Source organism: Cryptomeria japonica, chromosome 3 (assembly GCF_030272615.1).
Source record: "Cryptomeria japonica chromosome 3, Sugi_1.0, whole genome shotgun sequence".
NCBI classification, from domain to species: domain Eukaryota; kingdom Viridiplantae; phylum Streptophyta; class Pinopsida; order Cupressales; family Cupressaceae; genus Cryptomeria; species Cryptomeria japonica.
This window is the reverse complement of record NC_081407.1, coordinates 887196343-887222259: the sequence shown is the minus strand read 5'-3', so window position 1 is coordinate 887222259 and position 25917 is coordinate 887196343.

The following is a 25917-nucleotide window of genomic DNA, read 5'->3' as shown; positions in this document are numbered from 1 at the left end:
TATCTAAACCTTGCCTAAATAGGTCATTAGCAATGATGGTGTACCGTGGCGCATTTCAGATCAGGTTTATTTTTTCATTTCGGGAAAGATTAGTAGGGACAACTTGGTCACGTAGGTAAGAGTAAATGTGGCTATAGTGAGATGAATCAGGTCCAATAATAGAACAGACTATTTGGGACTCGGGAGAATCATAGATAGGATAATGTAACTCTTCCACTAGGAATTCAAAGCAAAAATTGGATTCCTATAGCTGTGTTATAGACACCAAGGTGGCCATTGCATCTGCTGCTCTATTTGCTAACCTAGGGATCTGCTGAAATGATACAACGGTAAAGTATTTCTTGAGATCATCCACCATTCTTTTGTAAGGCATCAGTTTCTCATCTCTTGTTTGATATAGATCATTGATTTGGTTGATAATAATTTGAGAATCTCCATAGATGTGTAATTCAACAATCTTCCACTCGATGGCTAGCTTGATCCCATTTACCAAAGCTTCATATTCTGCAATGTTGTTTGTGTAAGGGAAGAGAATCTTGTAAGCTTTCGGAATTGAATATTTTTGAGGAGTAATAAAAAGTATTCCGGCACCAAAACCATGTTGAGTGAAAGACCCATCAAAGAACATCTTGCATGATTGTTGAGTAAGGTGCATGATTGATTCATCCGGAAATTCTATATGCAAAGGTTAACTGTCTTCAAGTAGAGCATCAACAAGTTGGTCTGCAATAACTTGTCCTTTGATGGCTTTACGTTCCACATATTTAATATCTCTGTAAGAACCATGACCCATTTAGCTAGTCTTCCTGTGAGTGTTGCTTTGCTGAGAAGATATTTGAGTGGATCGATCTTAGCTACTAGCATAATAGAGTGTGATAACATATAGTGTCTTAATTTGTGTGATGTAAAGACCAATGCCAAGCATGCTTTCTCTATTATAGTGTAGTTCATTTCATAAGACACCAATGTTCTGTTGATATAATATATATGTATCTCTCTTTTTTATTTTCATCTTGTTGTGCCAGAAGTGCCCCCAGTGAAGTATCTGTAGTTGATATGTATAGAATCAATGACTTACCTTGAATCGGTGGCATTAATATGGGTGGATTAGAAAGTTAATCTTTGATTTGTTTTAAATGTTGTTCACAATATTTATCCCAGTTGTATTGAACTCCTTTCCTTAATACCTTTGTGAAGGGTTGAGATTTATCTGCTAGCTGAGATATAAAGCACCTTATTGACTGAAGATGACCCTGTAAACTTCTCATTTGACTAATATTCTTGGGCGGAGGTATTTCCATTATAGCTTGGATCTTTTCAGGGTCAACCTCGATTCCTTTCTTTGAAATTATGTAACCAAGTAATTTTCTTGACGTTACTCTAAATGCATACTTTTTAGGATTTTACTGGAGCTTGGATCTTTCCATTCTATCCAGTATGAGGCTTAGTTCTTGAATATGCGTAGATCTCTTCGTGGTTTTTACTAGGGTGTCATCAACATAATCTTCCATGTTTTTATGCATCATATCATGGAAGATAGTGGTTACTGCTCTCTGGTAAGTTGCTCCTGCATTCTTTAGTCCAAATGGCATAACATTCCAATAAAAAGGTGCCCCATGCACATGTGAAGGTTGTCTTTTCTTGATCCTCAGGAGCTATTTTGATCTGATCATAGCTGGAGAATCCGTCCATTAGTGAGTACATCTCAAATCCAATAGTCATATCCACTAGCATATCAATGTTGGGTAATGGAAAATCATCTTTCGGACATGCTTTGTTGAGATCCCTAAAGTCTGTGCAAACTCTAATAGATTTGTCCACCTTTGATATAGGTACTATGTTTGATATCCATCTGCGTAGTCTATAGCTCTGATAAATCCAACTTTTAGCAATTTTTCTAGTTCAGTCTTGACTAGCAGTACAACATGAAGATGCATCTTATGGAGTTTTTGCTTGACTGGTTTAACTCTTGGTGTAATAGAGAGATGATGCATGATGAGATCAGGATCTAGTCCTAGCATATCTGAGTACGTCCATGCAAAGTCGATCTTGTTTTTTGAAAAGAGGTTGCTGAAATCTTTTATTTCTTCGGCTGATAATGATTGAGCTAAATGAATGATATGTGGTGTCTCTTGACTCCCGATGTTTACTGGCTAAGTTGGTTCGATCAATATAGAAGACCTTTCCTGAAAATGACTTGGCAGTATATCAAGTATCTCACCTTTAGGCACCTCAGAGAGGTTTTCACCCTTAGGTATGTCCTTTATTTTCTCTTTTTTAGATTGTGATACCGCCACAATGTGGTTCTCGCCATCAGATCTTTTTTTTTTTGCGACTAAGATACTTGATATCTGTTTCAGTCATGTTTTCACTCTGTTCATTGGTGGAAGAGTCCATAGGTTCAACTGCATTGAGGTAATAGGCTAACGTATAGGCATTGGAAAAAGTAGGTATATTAATGGGCTGGTCTTGTAAAGTACAGTGAATTAGTTCTAGATGTATTAAGGATAAAATTTGATCTGGTTCAAGAGAGTTCACGGTACTATCATCATGACTTCAAACAGACTAGTCGAGCTCCAGAAGACTACCTTGCGTATGTGTCTCGAGACCAGGAAGAGTTACAACACGATTATCGAAATTCACGTTAGTATTTATTGGACCTAACCCAACTGACCTAACTCTAGCATCGTCACCTACTTCAGTTTGGACTACATACCGTGGTGTGACAATAACAGGGTCAGCAGACAACATCTCAACGTTCATGATAGAGTAGTCATAATGTGTTGTTGAATAGTTGTTGTTATAAATAGAGCTCCTGTCTGAGTTATCAAAGTCATAAGATGAAGTTTTTGACTCCTCTTAAAGTGGCTCAGTAAAAGTATATATAGTATCAATACCTACATCTTTGATGCTACAAGTTCCTTTGTGATTGGTTCATTGATCACTTGTATTTGACACACTTGTGGACATAACCTTGATGGTTCTATTAATCCTTGTCGTCTGTTCCATTCAACTTCCTCTGGACTGATGACTGGTTCTGCTTTTGTAGCTTCTAATTCTTCTTTTGTAGTTCCATACCTGATTTTTCCTATCTCATTAGGGGAAGAGTTAGTAGGTGAAGAAATTTCTTGTGTCCTTTCTTCCTCCAGATGTTGTTCATAGTCTTCTTGTCTTTTTAGTCTGATTTCTTCTATTTCCTTTTGCATATTTAAGCGTACCAGCTCTTGTGCGTCATTTGCGATATCACTGGATTCTTCAGGGGTTTCTGTAGTAGATGTATCTGAGAGATGGTCTGGACCCCATTCATACTCATTTGAATCAGTTTCTGAATCATCTACTTGTTGTCTGCCAGTGTATGTGACCAGAATGTCCAGTGGCGCAAACAATTCTCTAATTCTATATACTTCTTCTCTCATATCCTCTGGGACTTCTACTTCCTATGGTATTATAGTTGATACAATCGGAACTTGATTACCATCTATTTCATCTCTCTGGGTTGGCAATTCTTCTCATTCATCGTCGCACTCTTCCTGAGTTTGTTGAGTATTAATTTCCTGTGATGTTAAAGGTAGTACCTTTTTTCTCCAGTTAAATTGATGGTGAGAAGTATGTTTCTGATCTAATGACTTTCTTGGATCGTATCCCAATCCAGCTTTATCATTGGCAGACTTAGTTTGTAGCTGAATAGGTTCAACAATACCTTCTTGATGCTTTCCTAGAGGACCAGTACCTGAATATCCCATGCGTTGAAGCATCTTATAGCCTGGAGCATATTGTGTCAAGGAAATCTCACAATGTCGTATTTCTTCATTTGCGCTATCTTCTTTGAAAAGCCATTTGAGAGCAGCATCCTCTTCTATTTCATCTGCAAGGGAAGTAGAGGACTGTATAAAGAGACCATCATAAATGACTTTTGGAGTTGAAATTTGTGGCTTCATATCCTCAGATGGTTTTCCTGACTATCTTGGTGATGGAGGAAGAGACATTAGCGAGAGTACAGGCTCTATCTTGTAGCCATCCATGCCGGTGTTCGTGATTTTCAATTTCTTCTCTAAATCTTTCAGCAAAAATTTTGAACTTTCAGCTGTAGAGGCTACTCGATTATGAGGAACAAATGCATCAACACTCTATGTTAATGCATTGCAGGTATAACTCGTATCAGCAGGAATACTGACTTCAACTCCATTATAAGGAAATTTCAAGCACTAATGATATGTAGATGGTATTGCTTTCATTTCGTGAATCCATGGCCTGCCTAGTAAGATGTTATATGAAAGAGGAAGGTGGGTATGTGCAAGATCATGGTGTGCCAAAACAGGCCCTTAAGTGGCAATGAAATTTCAAAAAATCAGAGTTATGCAACTTGACATGAAAAATTGAATAAGTTATGAACATTATTTTTAAAATATGTAAGAAGAGAATATATAGAAAATTGAATGTAGTTTCTAAGCTACTAGTAGTTTTTTGAAAAAAAAAATCCTATTTGATGAAAATTTCAAATTTCAATGCAGTGGTACAAAAATTTCAGGAAAAAGATAAGAAGTAGGTGTATGTCTGACCACCCTAATCACAATCAAATCATAATATTTTTTTATAAGATTTATAGTATAAGTATTAGACTCATGTCCGGATGTGACACATATTTTTTTATAATTTTTTATAAAGTAAATAATTATTCATGAATTTTTTACTACAGCTTTTCAGAAATTCCTACGTCTGGCCACCTTAACATGGTCAAAACCTTGTGAAATTCTTTTTTTTTTAATTTTTCCCTATAGTAGACAAAGCATAGGATGTGATGCATGTTTCAGATTCAAAAAATGTTATGCAGTTTGAAAGTTATGAGTATTTTTCAATCAGTCTATCAATCAGGACTTTTGTCAGAATTCAATTAGAAAATAAATAATTATTATTTATTAAAGTCAAAATAAGACAAACCTTATATTGTTGGAAAGCTGAGAATGTCCTTAAAAAACCCTTTTCGTTTTATCAATTTTGGCTATAAAAAAATTTGTCAGCCACCAGTGTAAAGTCTAAAAAAACAAGGAATATTGAAAAACACGTTTTTTCAGTTGACTTTCCAGGCTTGTCACTTCCAAGCCAAATCCCAAAGCAAACCCGAACCAAAATATGGAGGGAAAAATTTATGTTTTAAAATCGGATATCCGATTTTTGAAAAAATAAAAAAATATATTTTAGTAAATTGGGCATAACTTTTGTGTTTTATATCGAAAATTTGATTTTTTACAGGCGTTGGAAAGGTAATTAAGAGATCTATGATATGGAATAGGTATATTTTCAATTATTTGTTTTAAAAAATAATTATAATTCATTTAAATTCATCCTTCATTTTTAAAACATAAAAAACTCATGACTTTTTCATATGATTTCCCTATTGCATGAATTTTTGTAACAATCATCTCAAAATAAACTAAATAAGTAATTAATTAATAATAGAAAATTTATGAATTTTATTGAGTTCGATAAATTTTGATAAACCATGTTATCTATGTTTGTTCCTTTCTCCACCTCTCTCTCCTAAACCTATCACTCCACCTATTTGTTTCTTCCTCCCTCTCTTTTGTCCATATTTATACATCTCTCTCTAGACCTATATCTCTAACTATCAATGAATACCTCATTAAATCTCTCAATCTCTACAAGGTGCTTATATTTCTACCTCTTCATAATTTCCTCCTCTATGTCACTCTCTCTTCCCTAAGATCTAGACTAGTCTCTCTGCATTTCCTTCTCATCTCTAGCAACAAAATTCAGAGGGGACAAGGAGAGGCATAGGGAAGTATCAAAAAATGGAGAGGGGGAGAGAGGTGAGAAGGAGAGATTAATTGGGGGGAAGAGAGAGTGAGAGAGAGAGAGCTATAGGTAATAAGGTGGAAGGCGAAGAGAGAGAGGGAGGGGGTGATTGGGGTGAAGAGAGAATGAGAGGGAGAGTTTGAGATTATTAGGGGGTAGGATGAGAGGGGGAGAGGGGAAAGTATCAACAAAGAGAGAAGAGAGATGGGGACAGAGGTGAAGAGAGACATAGAGAGTAATTAGGGGGTAGGTAGAGGGGGAGAGGGAAGTATCTATAAACCCATAGGAGGAGAGAGGTGATTGAGGGTAATTGAGGAAAATAAATAATGTGAGAGAGAATATGGTGTCCTAAAGGGTCATATGGTGTCTCATGAATAGTTAGGACACCATATGACACCTTAGGACACCATATGATGTTGTTATAAGTCTTATGCTATCCTTAAGGGGTCATATGGTGTTCTATGAGACTTTAGGACACCATATGGTGTCATTAGGGGTCGTATGGTGTGTTAAGGGGTCATATGGTATCCTATGACCCCTTAGGACACCATATGACCCCTTAGGTATTGTCAGGGGTCATATTATGTTCGAATCGGTCATATGGTCTCGTTGGGGGTTGTATGGTGTGCCAAGGGGTCATATTGTGTCCTAAGGGATCACAAGACATTGTATGACCCCTTGGATACCATATGATCCATTAGGCTTTGTTAGGGCTCATACTATGTCCTAAGAGGTCATATGGTATCCTATGACCCTTTAGGACACCATATGACCCCTTAGGACATCATATGGTGTCGTTATGGGTCTTATGGTGTCCTAAGGGGTCATATGGTGTTATATAACCCCTTAGGACACCATATGACCCCTTAGGACATTATATGACCCCTTAGGATACCATACGATACCTTGGGATACCATATGGTGTCGCAAGGAGTCATATGGTGTCCTAAGGGGTCATATGGTGTCCTATGAACCCTTATGACACTATATGACCCATTAGGTGTTATCAGGGGTCTTATTGTGTCCTAATGGGTCATATGGTGTCGTATGACCCCTTAGGACACCATATGCTTTGAGACTATATGGTGCTATGGGTCGTATGGTGTCCTATGACACCTTAGGACACCATATGACCCCTTAGGATACCATTTGGTGTTGTTATGTATCGTATGGTGTCCTATGACCCCTTAGGATACCATTTGGTGTTGTTATGTGTCGTATGGTGTCCTATGACCCCTTAGGTATCATTAGGGTTTATTTTATGTCCTAAGGGGTCGTATTGTGTCTTAAGGGGTCATACGGTGTCCTATGACCCCTTAGGATACTATATAACGTCGTTAGGGGTCATATTATGTCCTAAGGGATCATATTGTGTCTTATGACCCCTTAGGACACCACATGGGGTTGTTATGGGTCGTATGGTGTTCTAAGGGGTCATATGGTATTCTATGACCCCTTAGGACACCATTTTTATGTTGTTATGGGTTGTATGGTCTCCTAAGGGGTCATATGGTGTCCTATGACCCCTTAGGACACCATATGGTTTTATTATGCGTCGTATGGTTTCCTAAGGGGTCATATGGTGTTCTATGACCCCTTAGGACACCATATGGTGTCATTAAGGGTCGTATGGTGTGCTAAGGGGTCATATGGTGTCCTATGACCCTTTATAAAACCATATGACCCCTTAGGTATCGTTAGGCATCATTTTGTGTTGTTAGGGGTCATATGATGTCCTATGACCCCTTAGGACACAATATGACCCCTTACATGTTGTTAGGGGTCATATTGTGTCCTAATGGGTCATATAGTGTCCTACGACCCCTTAGGACTCCATATGGTGTCATTTGGGATTGTATGGTGTGCTAAGGGGTCATATTGTGTCCTAAAGATTCCTAGGACATAATATAACCTCTCAGGACACCATATGACCCCTTAGATATTGTTAGGGGTCATATTGTGTCCTAAGGGGTCATATGGTATCATGAGACACCATATGACCCCTTAAGACACCATATCGTGTCGTTATGGGTCTTCTTGTGTTCTAAGGGGTCGTATGGTGTTCTAAGGGGTCATATGGTTTTATATGACCCCTTAAGATACCTTATGACGCTTTAGGACACCATATGGTGTCGTAAAGGGTCATATGGTGTTCTAAGGGGTCATATAGTGTTCTATGGGGTCATATGGTTTTGTATGATCCCATAGGACACTATATAACATCGTTAGGGGTTATATTATGTCCTAAGGGGTCATATCGTGTCTTATGACCCCTTAGGACACCACATGCTGTTATTATGGGTTGTATGGTGTTTTAAGGGGTCATATGGTGTTCTATGACCCTCTAGGACATCATATTATGTTGTTATGGGTCGTATGGTCTCCTAAGGAGTCATATTGTGTCCTACGACCCCTTAGGACACCATATGACCCCTTAGGACACCATATGGTGTCATTATGCATCGTATGGTGTTCTAAGGGGTCATATGGTGTTATATGACCCCTTAGGACACAATATGGTCCCTTAGGACACCATATGGTGTCGTTAGGGATCGTATGGAGTGCTAAGGGGTCATATGGTGTCCTATGACCCCTTAGCACACAATATGACCCTTTAGTACACCATACAGTGTCCTTAGGGGTTATATGGTGTCCTATGACCCCTTAGGACACTATATGACATCGTTAGGGGTCATATTATGTCCTAAGGGGTCATATTGTGTCTTATGACCCCTTAGGACACCACATGGTGTCATTATAGGTCGTATGGTGTTCTAAGGGGTCATATGGTGTTCTATTACACTCTAAGACACCATATTATGTTGTTATGGGTTGTATAGTCCTCTAAGAGGTCATATGGTGTCCTATGACCCCTAAGGACACCATATAGTGTCATTATGCATCATATGGTGTCATAAGGGGTCATATGGTGTTCTATAACCCCTTAGGACACCATATGACTCCTTAGGACACCATATGGTGTCATTAGGGGTCAAATGGTGCGCTAAGGGGTCAAATGGTGTCCTATGACCCCTTAAGACACCACATGGTGTCGTTATGGGTCGTATGATGTTCTAAGGGGTTATATGGTGTTCTATGACCCTCTAAGACACCATATTATGTTGTTATGTGTTGTATGGTCCTCTAAGGGGTCACATGGTGTCTTATGACCCCTTAGGATACCATATAGTGTCATTATGCATCGTATGGTGTCCTAAGGGGTCATAGGACACCATATGACCCCTTAGGACACCATATCACTCCTTAGGACACCATATGGTGTCATTAGGGTTCATATGGTGTGCTAAGGGATCAAATGGTGTCCTATGACCCCTTGGGACACCATATGACCCCTTAGGTATCGTTAGGTGTTATTTTGTGTCGTTAGGGGTCATATGGTGTCCTATGACCCCTTAGGACACAATATGACCCCTTAAGACACTTTATAGTGTCGTTAGGGGTCATATAGTGTCCTATGACCCCTTACAACACAATATGACCCCTTAGGTGTTGTTAGGGGTCATATTGTGTCCTAATGGGTCATATGGTGTCCTACAACCCCTTAGGACACCATATGGTGTCATTAGAGGTTGTATGGTGTGCTAATGGGTCATATTGTGTCCTAAAGGTTCCTAAGACATCATATAACCCCTTAGGACACTATATGACCCCTTCGGTATCGTTAGGGGTCATATTGTGTCCTAAGGGGTCATATGGTGTCTCTTGACACCATATGACCCCTTAGGAGACCATATCATGTTGTTATGGGTCTTCTTGTGTTATAAGGGGTCATATGGTGTTATATGACCCCTTAGGATATGATATGACCCCTTAGGTGTTGTTAGGGGTCATATAGTGTCCTAACGGGTTATATGGTGCCCGACGACCCCTTAAGACACCATATGGTGTCATTAGGGGTTGTATGGTGTGCTAAGGGGTCATATTGTGTCCTAAAGGTTCCTAGGACATCATATAACCCCTTAGGACACCATATGACCCCTTTGGTATCATTAGGGGTCATATTGTTTCCTAAGGGGTCATATAGTGACTCATGACACCATATGACCCCTTAGGACACCATATCGTGTCGTTATGGGTCTTTTTGTGTTTTAAGGGGTCATATGGTGTTATATGACCCCTTAGTACACAATATGACCCCTTAGGACACCATATGGTGTCGTAAAGGGTGGTATGCTATCGTATGGTGTCCTAAGGGGTCATATGGTGTCCTATGACCCATTGGGACACTATATGATGTTGTTAGGGGTCATATTATGTCCTAAGGGGTAATATTGCATCTTATGACTTCTTAAGACACTAGATGGCATCGTTATGGGTTGTATGGTGTTCTAAGCGGTCATATGGTGTTCTATGACCCTCTAGGACAACATATTATGTTGTTATGGGTCGTATGGTCTCCTAAGAGGTCATATGGTCTCCTAAAACCCCTTAGGACACCATATAGTATCAGTATGCATCGTATGGTGTCCTAAGGGGTCATATGGTGTTCTATGACCCCTTAGGGCACCATATGGTGTCATTAGGGGTTGTGTGGTGTGCTAAGGGGTCATATGGTGTCCTACGACCCCTTAGAACACCATATGACCCCTTAGGTATCGTTAGGTGTCATTTTGTGTTGTTACATGTCATATGGTCTCCTATGAACCCTTAGGACACAATATGACCCCTTAAGACACCATATAGTGTCGTTAGGGGTCATATCGTGTCCTATGACCCCTTAGGTGTTGTTAGGGGTCATATTGTGTCCTAACGGGTCATATGGTGTCCTACGACCCCTTAGGACACCATATGGTGTCATTAGGGATTGTATGGTGTGTTAAGGGGTCATATTATGTCCTCAAGGTTCCTAGGACATCATATAACCCCTTAACACACCATACAATCCCTAATGACACCATATGGTGTCCTAAGGGGTCGTAGGACACCATATGACCCGTTAGGACACAATATGACCCCTAACAACACCTAAGGGGTCATAGGACACTTAGGACACCATATGACCCCTTCGGTATCATTAGGGGTTATATTGTGTCCTAAGGGGTCATATGGTGTCTCCTAACACCATACGACCCCTAAGGACACCATATCATGTCGTTATGGGTCTTCTTGTGTTATAAGGGGTCATATGGTGTTATATGACCCCTTAGGACACCATATGGTGTTGTAAGGGATCATATGGTGTTATAAGGGGTCATATGGTGTCCTATGACCCCTTATGACACTATATGACCCCTTAGGTGTCGTCATGGGTCGTATTGTGTCCTAATTGGTCATATGACATTCTTTGACCCCTTAAGACACCATATGACCCCTTGGGACACTATATGGTTCTATGGGTTGTATGGTGTCCTAAGGGGTCATATGGTGTCCTATGACCCCTTAGGACACCATATGACCCTTTAGGATGCCACATTGTGTCATTAGGGGTTGCATGGTGTCCTAAGGGGTCATTTGGTGTCTTATGACCCCTTAGGACACCATATGGTGTCATTAGGGGTCTTATTGTGTCTTAAGGGGTCATATGGTGTTTTATGACCCCTTATGACACCATATGACCCCTTACGAGACCATATGGTGTCGTTAGGGGTCATATTGTGTCCCAAGGGGTCATATGATGTTCTATGACCCCTTAGGACATGATATAACCCCTTAGGAGACCATATATACTAATTTTCAAATAAGGAGAGATATAAGGGTGAAGAGAGATGAAGAACTAAATAGAGGGAAAAGAACTAAAGGACAAGGACATAAATAGAGATATAGATATTAAGGAGTATGAAGTGAGAGGGAGAAAAACTAAAGGACAAGGATGGATAGAAAGAGGTAGACATATCTAGATATTGAAAAGGAGAGAGGAAGATAGAGATAAAAAAATGAAGATAAAGGGAGAGGGAGGTGAATAGATACAGAGAAAGAGAGAGGTAAAGACAAAGATAAATATATGAAGAGATGGAGAAAAATGGATAGAGAGGGGTAAAGAGAGAGATTAAAAAAGGAAGAGATAGAGAGATATAAAGGAAGAGAAATATTGATAGATAGAGATATATAGATAGTGCAAGAGAGTGAGAAAGAGAGAAAGAGATTATAGATAGGGATAGATAGAGAGGGAGAGAGAAAAAGAGGAAGATATAGAGATATATAAAGGCACTATAGAGAAGGACATGGGGAGAGAGCAAAAGATATATAAAGATGAAGTAAATAAAGAGATAAAAGTAGAGAAAGGGAAAGATACTTCAAGAGGGCGATAGAGGAAGAGACAAAGAAGTAGATTAATCATGTATAGAGGAATATATATAAAGATAGAGGAACATATAAAAAGAGAGATTGATAGGGAAAGAGATGGAGATAGAGATATATATGGATAGAACGTGATAGAGAGAGTAAGACAAATGGAGGGAGAGATGGAGTGAATAAGTGAGATTTAGAGATAATGCAATATAAATATACATGAAGATAGATCTATAGGGATATAAAGAGAGAGGATACAAGCTAGGGAGAGAAAGGAGGTGATAGAGACAAGTAATATATAATTATAGGTAGGATAAGTTAAAGGAGGGAGATAAATAGAGAGAATATAGATTACTAGAGAGAAATATAGAAATAAGGAGTGACAATGATGGAGTGGGAGAGGGAGAGATATGAATAGAAAGATGGAGATATATGCAGAGATGCATGTAACTTGGGAATTTATTTCTACATGGATGAGAAAATAAGTGACATAAGTAGAGAAGAAAGAGATATATAAAATATATTATATAAGTATAGATAGACAAGTGATAGATAAAGGAGGTGATAGGAAAAAAAATGAGACTTTGTATGCAAAATTTGTGAGTATTTAAAGTTTTAAAATTAAAGGACTAAATTCAAATGATTATAATTATTTTTTGGTCTATAGTATCATCAAAATACCTCATCCATTTTATAGGTCTATGAATTACCTTTCCGATGCCTATAAAAAATCAAAATTTCGATAAGAAACGCAAAAGTTATGCGCATTTTACTAAACTATTTTTTTTTATGTTGATAAAATCGGATATCCGATATTCAATTTGAAAAGTATGATATCACAATAGTGACATCACAAATTGGATATCCGATTTGGTTTGGTATTACCAAACCAAATTCAAATTTTGCCTGACCCAAACAAAAAGTCAAAGCAGATTTTGGCGTGTTTGGAAATGTTGAAAACACATTTTTTTTCTCCATTGCCACTTTTTGGCCCCCCTTGATCTTGCACATACCCAGGTCAAGGACCTGAAAGATGACATCTCTTTCTATAGGTCCTACCCTGATTGGTAATAGTACCAGACCCTTAGAAGTTCTTTCTTCTTCATCATAAGCTTTGATTGTTATTTTCTTTATTGGATCAATGACGTTTTCAGAAAATCTCAGCTGTGTCAGTAGATTGTAAGTATAGATATTCAACCCAGTGCCTCCATCTATCAAAACATGTTTAACTTGGTGTTTATGGATCATAACTTCAATGTGTAATGGCTGGTTATGCGGGTGACTCGGTGAGTTATCATCTTCTTCAGAGAAAGTGAGATAATGAGGTGAAGTCAAGTGACCCACCATAGATTGAAACCGATCTACGTCTAAATCTTTAGGGACACTAGTGGTGAGCAAAGCCTTGTCCAAGATCTCCTTATGAGCAAAAGAGATCTTAAGCAGTTCCAAAATGGAGATTTGAGCATTGATTCTTTTCAATTGTTCAACAATACTATAACCAGGAGAGGATGATGAAGCCAGTTGTTTTGATTTGGCCGTGATTGTGTCTGTTTGTCTATTTGGAGGAATTAGTAGGTTTGATGTTGTTTGATCAAAAATTGAGGAACTAGCTCCTTGGAGAGTAACTTTCTTTTGAGCACGGGTCACAACATTAGCAATTTGTGCTTGATTTTGTTTATCTTTGATTATGATCACATTGCAATATTCAGATTGGGAAGATTCAATCATGTTGATCATGTTATCATTGTTAGTGTAGGTATAATTGACTCTAGCACCTCCCTTGGATTTTGAGGAATCTCCTTGTTCATAGGTTGGTAAGGGATCTTTAAAGGCCTTATGATCAATATTAGTCATGTGATTTCCAACAATGATTTTGCCAGTGTCTATGAGATCTTGAATTTCATTGCAGAGTTTCATGCAGTTGTTTATGTTATGCCCCTTGTTCTGATGGTAGTCACAGTATTCATTTTCTCTCCACCATTTGGGTTTAATTTTTGGGTCATATGGTCTAGAATTGTCTGGCAATATTATCAGATAATTTGCCAATAAAGTTTTAAAAGTTGATTCATACGATTCATCTAGAGGAGTAAAATCGCGCTTAGGCTTTGAAAGCCAAGGTTTCTCTTTAAACCATTCTCTTGCTTTCTTTGGAGGATTTTTTGCTGCAGTTTCAGCTGCCTTGAGTGCTTGCGTGCCACTAGCCAAGTTAAATATTGTGGATTTTGTCTTTACTTTAACATTGTCTACCACTCCACCATTAACAACATTTCTGTTGTTATCTTTATCGTATTTCTAGTATTTGCTCTTTTCTTTAGAGCTAGAACCTTGCGATGTTTCTTTCCAAAGTGATATATCTCCCTTTTTTATAAGCACATCTTCCATTCTGAGGGCATTATCTACCATTTTGTTGAATGAAGAATGTACTTGCATCTGGACACTATATTTCAATTCAGGGATTAAGTTGTTGACAAAGATATCCATCTTCTCAAGATCTGGAATAGTCCGTGAATATCTAGAGAACATCTTTCTCCATCGTTGGAGAAAAGTGAGAAAGGGTTCTCCTGTCTTTTGTTTGGTATTACAAAGCTCTATCATAGTGATTGGGTGATGAATGTTATAGGAGTATTGTTGTAGGAATAGTTGGATTAATTCTTCAAAAATATTTATTTCCATAGGTAGACTTGAGAATCATTCCATAGCTTGCCCCCCTAAACTTCTCAGGAAAAGGTGCATGAGATACGTTTGGTCGTGCATGAAATCCATACATAAAGCAAAAAATTCTCTGATATGATCTTGAGGATCTGTATTCCCGTCATATTTGTCAAACTTAGGCATTTCTACTTTCAAGGGAAATGGAGGCATGTAAAGGTTTTTGTCGAATGGGAATGGGCATATTGTGTCCAGAGAATATTGTTTTGGTGATTTATCTTTATTTTTTAGTTCTATGACCTTAGTTCGTAACGCTTGTATTTGTTTGTTTAGCATTCCCAATGGTGTCTCTTCCTCTTTAGTGATGACGGCCTCCACATCATAACCAGTAGGAAGCTTGGCGCCTTGCTTTGCTAATTCTAGGAAATAGTCTTCTTTTTCTCTAGCCATGATAACCTTCATCATTTTTCGGAAATAATTATCATTTTGACATTTATGTATTTCAACCTTTGGAGATTCAGAGGCTTCAGATTTAGTTGATGAGGACTCATTGTCAGTGGCATGATTGCTAAGGTTGTCATAAGTGTCTCGTTTACTAGCTTGTCTTTCTTGCCTTTCTCCAGACATGGTGGGAGATAGGGGCTGACCAAAGATTGGTATATCGTAAACTAGTATTTGTGATGATGACAATTTATTTGAGATGAGGTCTTCTACAAAGAATGGATTATTGTTTGATGAAAAGGGTATTTCTTTTCCTTTGTCTGTTTTGCTGCGAGAACTTCTGGTTTGAATAGGCATTTACAACCGACGGGACCGAGAGTTGGATGTGTTGCAGAAGTCAAGATCAAATTGTAGCTAGTTGTTTGTTTAACGTAGTGATTGAGTGAAGTGACTAAGATCTGGTCTGGTTTCAAGAATGATCTATCTTGTGTAAGACGTTATCTAGGTTAACTTAGGTTTGATAAGATGTTGTTTGAACTAGCTGAGAGATGATCGACAAAATCATGCAATGCAACGACAGGGGTACACTATCAAGGTTGTTTATGTTTAGGAGGATGAAAACTAGTTTTAGGCTCGTTGTAGAATGTTTTAGGCAATTTTGACTATTCTGGACTGCCAAAATCAGAGATTCGTACGACATGATTTCCAGGACGGGACGACAGTATAAATTTTTTAGGAAAATGACAGTACTATTTCGTACGAGTTGCTGCCTAATACCGTATGACAGATGGGTATGTTTGAAATGACAAACTGATAAATGCAAGGGTTTATCGTATGACACATGATTCATGATAAAATGACAGTTCTCAAACCCAGACGACAGACAATCAGGTCTCGTATGACACATAATGCAGGCTCAAAAGACAGACTGTTAGGATTGATGGAATCTCATACGACAGAAGATATGTAGCAGAATGATAAAACATAAGGCTCGTATGATTGTGTCTGGACAAACATTAAATGTTGAGTTTTCGATGACTGAGTATGGCCAATTTTTGATATAGGACTAATTTTCAATTACCGACGAACACTAGTTTTTGACACTGACAAAGTTTATCACTGAGTTATTTGGTATTATTTTCTCCAATTTTGGTATTCCAGTTTTAGTTTCAGGGATGAAAACACAGAAAAAATGCAATACGAATAATAACTTCAATCGCAACATGCAAACCCTATGGAAGTTGGCTTAGAGAAGAAAACCTTTGTTTTCTGACTTAGGTACACACCCAATAGCTAATCAGAATATGGCCACTGAGTCTCACGCACTGGATTCTCAATGCCGTATTAGTTGACTCCAAACGCTAATGGGGGCACGATATGGCAAGTGTCTTGGGAGAGTTACTATCTCTCTTGAACAAAGATTATCAACCTTTCAGAGGTGAATCGGGTAGCTTCTAATTTGAATTGGAACTAGTAAGGGGTCCGTTCGACGAGTCGAGGTATAAACTCAATTAAGAGGTCTCTCAGCCTTGAAAACCAAGGTTTAATATACCCGAAGGTACAAAGGAGAGCTATTCCCGAGCACTACTGTTGACTTGATTTTCATCAAATCACGTTTATTTTATAGTGGGTTAGAGTACTTGGCATTTAGTCATTCCCACTTAGGTCGTTCCCCTCTCATCGACCATAATGGCTTTAAGAGTTATTAGCTCCTCGGGAGGGCAAACCCGCTAAAGATATGCAAATCTCAAACTTAAAGAAAATGCCTCAAGGGTTTGTATTTTTTTATTGTTTATACAGACAAGAGCATATGCTCATACCTCTCAAAATTTTCTTAAAACACGAAATATAGATTTGTTCTTTAACCAGATAGCAAGTTAGGTGCCTAAAAATGAATTTAAAGAATACACGATGTTTAGTTGATTCTCTTTAGGCAACCTGCAAAAACAACGTATCAGTAGTCATGTTGTTTTTATTCTTTGACAGGCATATGTTTGATTGATAAATTATTTGACAAGCATCTTGCAAGAAACTGGTTAGGCTGTGAAAATATCAGGCAGACAGAAGGCGATCCAGGGTTAGCGTTAGCATAATCAAAATTGGACAGAAAAGCTGAAAAGTGAAACTTGTTTTATCCCAACAGAATACAACATCTTATGACAATTATCATAGAGTAAAATGACAAAAGGCTTTTATCATACGAGTTAGAACTGAGCTTGAAATGACAGAAGACAAAATCAGATATTCAGAACAAAATTTCGTACAACACCCTTTTCTGATTTGTACGACAAATCAGAGGCTTCGACAGAATGTCGTACGATGTAGTAATACCACTCGTACGATATTTCACAGAGATTGTATAGACGAAAACCTGCAGGATTTAAAAAAATGATTTTGAGACCAAAAAAGTAGTCTTCTGCCCCACGGTGGGCGCAAAAAATGTGTGTGAAAAGTGGACCTGTATCTGTAAGCTGAAATACACAACACTTCAATTAAGTCTTTAGATGCATGGTTAGTAAATCAATAATTAATGAATAATAAACCATTACAAAGTGACCCATTGCCTTCTAGTAGATGCAAGTTTAGATTGCTCTCAGATTGCTAAGCTATCCAGTGACTAGACAACACCTAAACAAAGGATTTTTAAATCTATATGAGCATGAATATGAGCTAAATGGATGCAAGATTTAAGCTAGATATGCAAGGTTAATCTAACATGATTTAAGTAATATATGAATATTTAAGCTAAATGATTTAAGCAATATGAAATAACTAATATGCAATATCTCAATGCAAATTCTCAATGAACCTAGAGCAAAAACAACATAATAACAATATATTCTCCAGGATTTTTGAATGAGAGATGAGAGCCCGAATTTATAGAAAATTCAGAAAGAAACCAAAGGCTGAGATCAAATGATGATGAGCGGTCAAGATTTTCCAAGAGGAAGTACAATCCAGGTGAATTGATGTGATTGGATGCTTTTCTCAGTTTTAAAGGAAATTGAACTAAAATTAAGATAAAATCAGGAAAAAACTGATTTATTCTCTATTTCATTCAATTTTAATATTTAATTGTTTTAATTGCTTTCTTTGAGATTATTTATCAATTTTTAATTTGTTTTTCAAGATTATCTCCAATTGATTTCTTTTCTCAAATTTTAATTCTTTTTTGTCAATTAATTCCTTTTTTGATTTATTTCCTTTTTTGAAGATTTGTGCTCATAATTTCCAATTCCTCTTTCTTGATTTGTTTCCTTTTTTGAAGATTTATGGCAATTTTTATTTATTTTTCAGATTAATTCCTCTTCTTGGTGATTTAATGGCAAATTAATTTATTTAATTAAATATGAAAAAGATATTTAATTAAAATAAATAAGATAATTGTTTAAAATGATTTACTTGGAATGATTTAATTAATTAAATAAATATTTAATTAATATTGAGTGATTAATTTTGTCATGTGACATTGATGATTAAAGAATTAATTAATGTGCTCAAGATTGATTTAATTGCCTTTTGTTAGGACCTTGGTGACGTTGTCGAGATTAGGGGCTCATGGTTTAGATGACCATTTTTAGGGTATTACAACACCCTCAAACCCAAATACCTCCTCTATTGCTTCCTTAGATAGATGCACAAATGGATTTCCTTGCAAATCACATATGGCTTTGAGGTCTGGATTATAATATTTGGCCAAAATCTTGACCAAGTCCACATTCACAAATACATTTGGAACAACTATTTTCCCTAAGTTCATTCTCTAGGGGTTAGATATGGATTCATGTTTGGTTGTCCTTTGGTAATGAAAGAGGAACAATTCATAACCCCGAATGTTAGTCCATACATCCCCTACTTCCTGACATTTATCTTTGAATTTATTGGCACTAGGGTCCAATTGGACTGATCTCCTAGCTTTTATTCCTAAACCAGGGAGTTGGTCAATTAAATCTTGACACAGTCTTTGTTCTTTAGCTACTTCTCCTAATTCAACAACCTCTGATTGTTTTGGAGGCTTATCCTTCTGTGTTTTTTATTTCTTGGCTCTAGTTTTACTAGTTTCCCCCTTTTGTTTCTTTCCCTTAGATGTGATAGGGCTATCCATTCTTAGAATGCAAATTGAAATGAATTTTGCAGAGTTACAAAAGAAAACCACAATTCCTTACTTGTCACTGCCTGAGTATTCTGGTTTGTTCTTTTGCCTTAACTGCTCAGGATAGCTCGCTAGTATGCTTAAGGCTGAAATGTCTACAATTAATTTTTATATAATGTTTCTTTTGTGCGACATTAATGTTGTCTATGACAATTACTGCCTCAATGAATTATAAAAATCAAACTATTCGACCGATGTGACAATTTCCTTTTTCAGTGTGACACTATGTGCTTGCATATCGCCAAGACTTTGAGTTATATGTTGTCGATGGGGAATGTCTTTTGGTCATCTCCCTTTGATTCGGGCTGATCTTTTCGATCATTTGGTGCCCTTTCAATTCAATATGCCTTTCTTATCGAGGAGAACTTTCTCCGATCCCTTCTATCCCTTGGACTTCATCTCCTTATGGCCATTGCTGAGAGTTACAACGATCGATTATCATCGGTGGGACATTAGTTGTCGGGGTTACACAAGAAACCTTTGGCCAAAGATTATTTTCTTACCGATATGAATATAGAGCCTTTCGTTATTTTTCCTTATCCATGTGACCTCTCAAGTCGGCTTGACTCCAGATATTTCTTCTCAATTTGAGTAAGTCTGGCTGATGAAAGTAGTCTTCCATTTTACCTTTTCGGGGTGACAAACAAACCTCTTGTTGATATATTTAACTTCCTCCTCTGTCGGGGTGACCTTCTTAATCAGTTTGTCTTTCGTGGTTTCATCCCGATAGTATTGGTTTCGCCGATCTACTTAGCTCATTTAGTTATTCATATAGGGGCAAGTCAACCCGATATGTCTCCATGTAGTTCCATCAGAATGACTTCTATCGTTTGGCTGACTTCTGGGGTCTCACCCCGACTTCATGACTCCTACTGATGTCAAAATCATCGACCAAACTCTTTCCGATAGTTTTGTACCTGTGGATGTATATCGATGTAACATATGACATCGAGTTGATTTATCCATGCTCATTCCAATGATAGTTATCATGCCAATGCAGTTTGTCCATCTACTCATCGGTATGTCTCTTTCTAATGACAATGCAAGTCCTCTTTTCACAACAGGATCTCTTATCGGTGTAACTCGATGGTGTCTTCTTGAAAAGTGCCTATGATGCCAATTTGAAGAACATTAGTCTGATCGGGATGACTTAGTGGGGTCTTGTTGATTTACTTGTTTTGAGGTTTTTTGCTAAAATGAAATGTTGGGCTTATACATTATATAAATTTCTTGTATTTTGATAACTTTAGATGTATTTAGGAAACACTACTGAGGTCTATGGGGATCAACGTGCATAATAATGGGGATTCTAAGCCTATATGACAATCTTTACATAGGGAGACCACTTTATTTTTTCTAGGTGCTAACATACAGGAGGATTACATCAAATATGTCATCAATGACAAAGTACAAAGAGGTGTGGCACTTTATTTTAGTGTGTTACAACATAGCTCATGCAAGAGAATACAACATAACATAGTGCAAATCTAGAAACAAAAGATGATGCCACCAAAGAGATTCCCTATAGAATACTGCAGATGGAGATGCCTTCGGTTGGTACAATGCCAAAAAAAATGTAGGAACTATTGGCCCCCCTCGGCTGTCGGTTGGAAGATGCTGCAAACAGGTATGAAGGTAGACAAAAAAACTTTGTATTCCCAATTTCTCTTATTTCATGACAATTTTTTTTTAAACTTAATTAAAAATTTTATTAAAAACATTTATTAAAAACCCCATTAAAAATCTCTATTAAAAAATAATTAAAAAAAACTAAATTTTTATTTTTTATTTTTGATAATTATTGAAAAAAAACTTTATTTAAAAATAAAGAAAAAAAAACACCCATTTTTTGTATTTATTTTCATTAAAAAAAACTTTATTACCAATTAAATATATAATTTTATTTAAAAAACTATTTTTAATAAAAAATTATTAAAAACATTAATAATAAAAAAATATTATTAAAAAGGTTATTAAAAAAATTAATTTAAAGTTTTTGTTAAAAAACATTTAAAAAATCTATTTAAAAAATTTATTAAAAAAAGGGGCCCCTAAGGGTCGCAGGGACAACTTGCGACACTCGCAGGTTTCCCTATGGTGGCAAGGGGTACCACCCTTGCCATGACCTCGGGCATGGTAGGTGTGGTACACTTGCCATGCAGGTGGCCTGTGGGCTTCAGGGCGCGACAGGTCCTTGCGTACTGCAGGTCTATTGTGTACTTGCGATAGTCGCAGGTATAAACTTGAGTTAATAATAATAATAATTTTTTAATTTTTTTTCTCGAAAACAAAACAAAACACCCCCCAAAATTTATAAAAAACTTTTGATTTTATTTTTTTAAATAAAATTTTAAATTTATATTTTCTGAAAATTAAAAAAATAGAAAATAAAAAATGTACCATCACTTTTGGTGCAAGTTTGTATGGTACCCAGGGGAGATTTCTTTTAGCTCCAGATGACGATGTTTGATTTGGGCAAATGAACAGGCGATCTTGGGGTTTTTGGGCCTTCTTAGTACGATGGTAATGTTGGATTTTTCCTAAAGTGCTCCAAAATTGTAGATCCCTCTTGGGTTAGGTAACCACCCTCCACCTTCAAATGGCTCTAGATTTGGCCTCCGATGTCAGGTTTGGATGAAACACAATGTGATTCTGACTTTCTAAAACCTCCTCAATCTAATGGTAACCTAAGATCTAACCCATCAAGCTCCAATAATAACCTACAATAGAAAGATCCAAAATATAAAACCCTAAATTGCATCAAAATTCTCTCAAATGGTAAACCAAAGGCACTCTAATGGCTCTGATACCATATGAGAATTTGCCTATAGCAACCCAAAATCTAGAGGCAATGGAGAGTACAAAAACAAGAGAGAAAAAAATAAACAAGAACGAATTGTATTCTCATCAAGATGCAAAATGCCCAACTAGATTAACCAACTACAATATACATGAGCCTTCTTATAAAGGCAAGGCCATAGGGAAATGAGAGCACACAATCATGACATGTGGCTCAATAAAATGCAAGGGTAGGTAGGATAAACAATAGATAATTTCACTAAATGTGGATCACACATCGAAGGTGGAATTTCTCCTACAATCATATTCCCTAGATATGCAATTCCCTAAGTGTCTCATATGCAAATTACTATAAAATGCATCATCCTAAGTCAACTTAAGCAAAGTGTAATTACATGAGACATAAATTACACTAACAAGCCCTAACATGAACCATAGTTGTAACCCTAATCATAACCATGATGTAAATTCTAACCCTAACCCTAACCCTATCCCTAAACCTAACCTTAACCATGATATAAAACTTAACCATAATCTTAAACCCAACCCCAACCCCAACCCCAACCCCAACCCCAACCATGATCTAAACCATAACCCTAAACCCTAACCCTATTCATAATCATAATTGTAACCGAACCATAACCCTAAACCCTAACCCCCTAACCCTAACAATAATCCTTAGCCCTAACCCTAAAACCTAACCCAAACCATAATCATGGTCATAAACCTAAACCTTAACCCCAAACCAAACCTATTCCTGATCCTAACCATAAGTGTGATGTAGATTGTAACCCTAACCATGCACCCTAACCCTAAACATGATATAAACCTAACCCTAATCATATTCCTAACCATAATCCTAAGACATAACCCCAATCATAACCTTAACCCTAACAATGATGTAAACCCTAACCATAATCCTAACCTACTCCTTAACCCCAAACCTAACACTAATCTTAAGCATGATGTAAAAACTAATTCTAAATGCTAAGCCTAACCATAATTCTAATTTAAACCTTAACTGTAATCCTAAACCCTAACCTAACCATAACAATAGCTCTAACTGTAATCCTAATCCTAACCTACCTCTAATGCTAATCATAATTCTAAACCCTAACCCTGACCATAATATTATACTCTTAATATATTATTATTAAACAATAATAATATTTAAAATCGTGTAGTGAAATTATGATATCAATGCTATTAGGATACAACTAATAGCAAGTCAAATTATGATATAGTTTTTTAGTGCAACTCATTGACCCATGTATAATGAGTAGTGGTTCCTGATAACGATATCATAAACTAAGATTGAGATAGAGTAAGGGTTTTAATGTTATTATTAATACTACTGATGCCCTCCTAAATGGCACAAGGTTAGTCTATGATCAAAGAACACAAAACACACAAAACGTTAGAGTTAATCAATCAAAAACCAAACACATGAAGGCATTCCAAGAGAGATACTAAAAACACATGCTAATGAATCTAACTAAAGAAGTAAAGACAATGAGACATCTCCAACTATCTCTTAGCATGAGATTAGCTCCTTCTCCCTTGTTCCTCTCCTCTCCAAGTTCCAAAATAGTGTAGCTCTCAGCAGCTTTTTGCACTATGGATGCTTATGGAGGATTGAGATTTGTAGTATAGCTCCAAATATGAAATAAAAAGCTATTTTTATGCTAAAATGATGTATTTTAACCAAAAAGACAAAAGATTAGATTGTTTATGCTAAAATGCTCTCTAAAATGTCTATAGTCTAAATGCATACAAGTTTTCAGGATCTGGATTATGAAGGAATGGGCTCTATTTATAGGAAAAATGGAGCAATGGATGGCCAGGATTGAAAGGTTTAATCAAGGGTCAAGCTTGAAAGTTGGGGATCCATGTGCACAATTTGCACCAATGAAATGGTGACAAGTGTCAACATAGGGTTGGGTTGAAAGAAGAGGTTGGAGGCATTAAAGGCCTGAGAAGACCTCATGGTTATCTAAAGGCTAAGGGTCAAGTCTAAATTAGGATTACCCACTGGATTAGGAGTTAATGCAAGGATAAACCTTTGTGCAAATGATTAAGAGATAATCATGGTCAAAGCATTAAATGCTTGATGAGACCCTTGGGTTGGATAGAGGTTGAGTCAAAACAAATGTTTTAACCATGTGGGAGGGTTTGGGTTAACCATTAATGGTTATTGGAGACTTTGTGGATTAAGTGGTTGAAAGTTGGAAGCCTTTAATGGTTTTCAAAGACTTTGGGGTTTTTGGTGGTTGAAGGTTGAAAACCTTCAATGGTTATCCAAGACTTTGGGCCATTTGAGAAGTGACTCCATTTTGCTTAGGAATGTGACAATAATTAGGGGATGGATTAAGTTAATTAGGAAGGGGTTAGAAGAATCTAGAAGGGGATTAGATTTTGCAAGTGGATTTGGTGGGTGAGAGAAAATAGGATTTTATTAAAATAAAAATTCATTTATTTCAAAATGTGTGCAAGTTGCATTTGTAGGAAAATGCAAGTGGGGTGGGGATAATGATTTAAATAAATGTTTTATTTAATTTATTTAAAAGAGGAAAAGGGGGATTTAATTAAATAAATAGATTTTATTTATTTAATTGATTTGTATTTGGTTTAATGAATTAATTAAAATAAATTGAGTAATTTATTTAATTAATAGAAGAATGTTTGGGGATGATTTAATTAAATATTAATTTAATTAATTGGTGGCTAGTGGATTTTTAATCAAATAAATACGAAATATTCATTTAATTAAAATGGACAGATTTATGTGACTACATTTGCCCCTCTTTGAGACGGTGCGGTTTATCGCGTCGTTTCAAAGAAAGAAAAAATGGTGTGAAGAAATGCTCCATAAAATGTGAATTTTATGGGTGGTATGCCCCCTCGAGAGATGGGCCGAAAAATTTCGAAAAATCGGGCGATTTCTCGAAAAAGAACGAAAATTGGCAGGGTGGTAGAAGAAAAGAAGTTAGGCATACTGGTGAAAAATAGAAGAAATTGGGGGAAACAGGGAGAAATGGGAGGCTCAGGAAGTTCACGGGGACCACGGCGATGAGTAGGGCGAAGTTACGGTGACAGCGGGGGGTATAAATGGGGTGAAAGGGGTGAAAATAAGATCATTTGTGACCGCGACTAGTTTGAAAACTTGAGCTCTGACAGTGACATTTGGAGGAGCAAGGAGGAGCTACGATGCCGTTTCCGATCACCGAGCACCGATTTGAGCGAGTGCGACGATTCCAGCGCCCAGCTGACTATGGACCAGCGGTACGCCAATTCGAAAACTTTCTTTTCATGCATTTTTAATATGTTTTTAGTTGAGTCCAAGTCAAGTCGGAGCAAGAGCGCTGGAACTATGTTTTTAGCGCTTTTGCTCCATGAAGTAGCGCTATTGTGCCGCAATAGCGCTTTTGTAAGGTAGTTTGAGTGCTTTTGCTATTAATTAGCGCTTTTGTATGCAAGTTTTAGTGCATTTGGCAAATTAGTGCTATCGTAGGGTTAATTGAGCGCTATTGGCGCGGAATAGCGCTATTGTATAACAGTTTTAGCGCTTTTGGTTTTGTAGCGCTATTGTAGAGCTTTTTGAGCGCTATTGTTGGTTGTTGTAGTGCTTTTGTGTATAACTAGCGCTATTGTAGATAAAATAACGCTTTTGCCTTAGGATAACGAGATGCCCCAGTTTCAGACAAAATAAATCTCCGGATGACTAACGATTGATGGATGGCGAGGTGCAGTGGGAGTTGTTTTGAACCATAGCAGCTTGATGAGACTTAGGTCATTTGTTAGGATAAATGTCT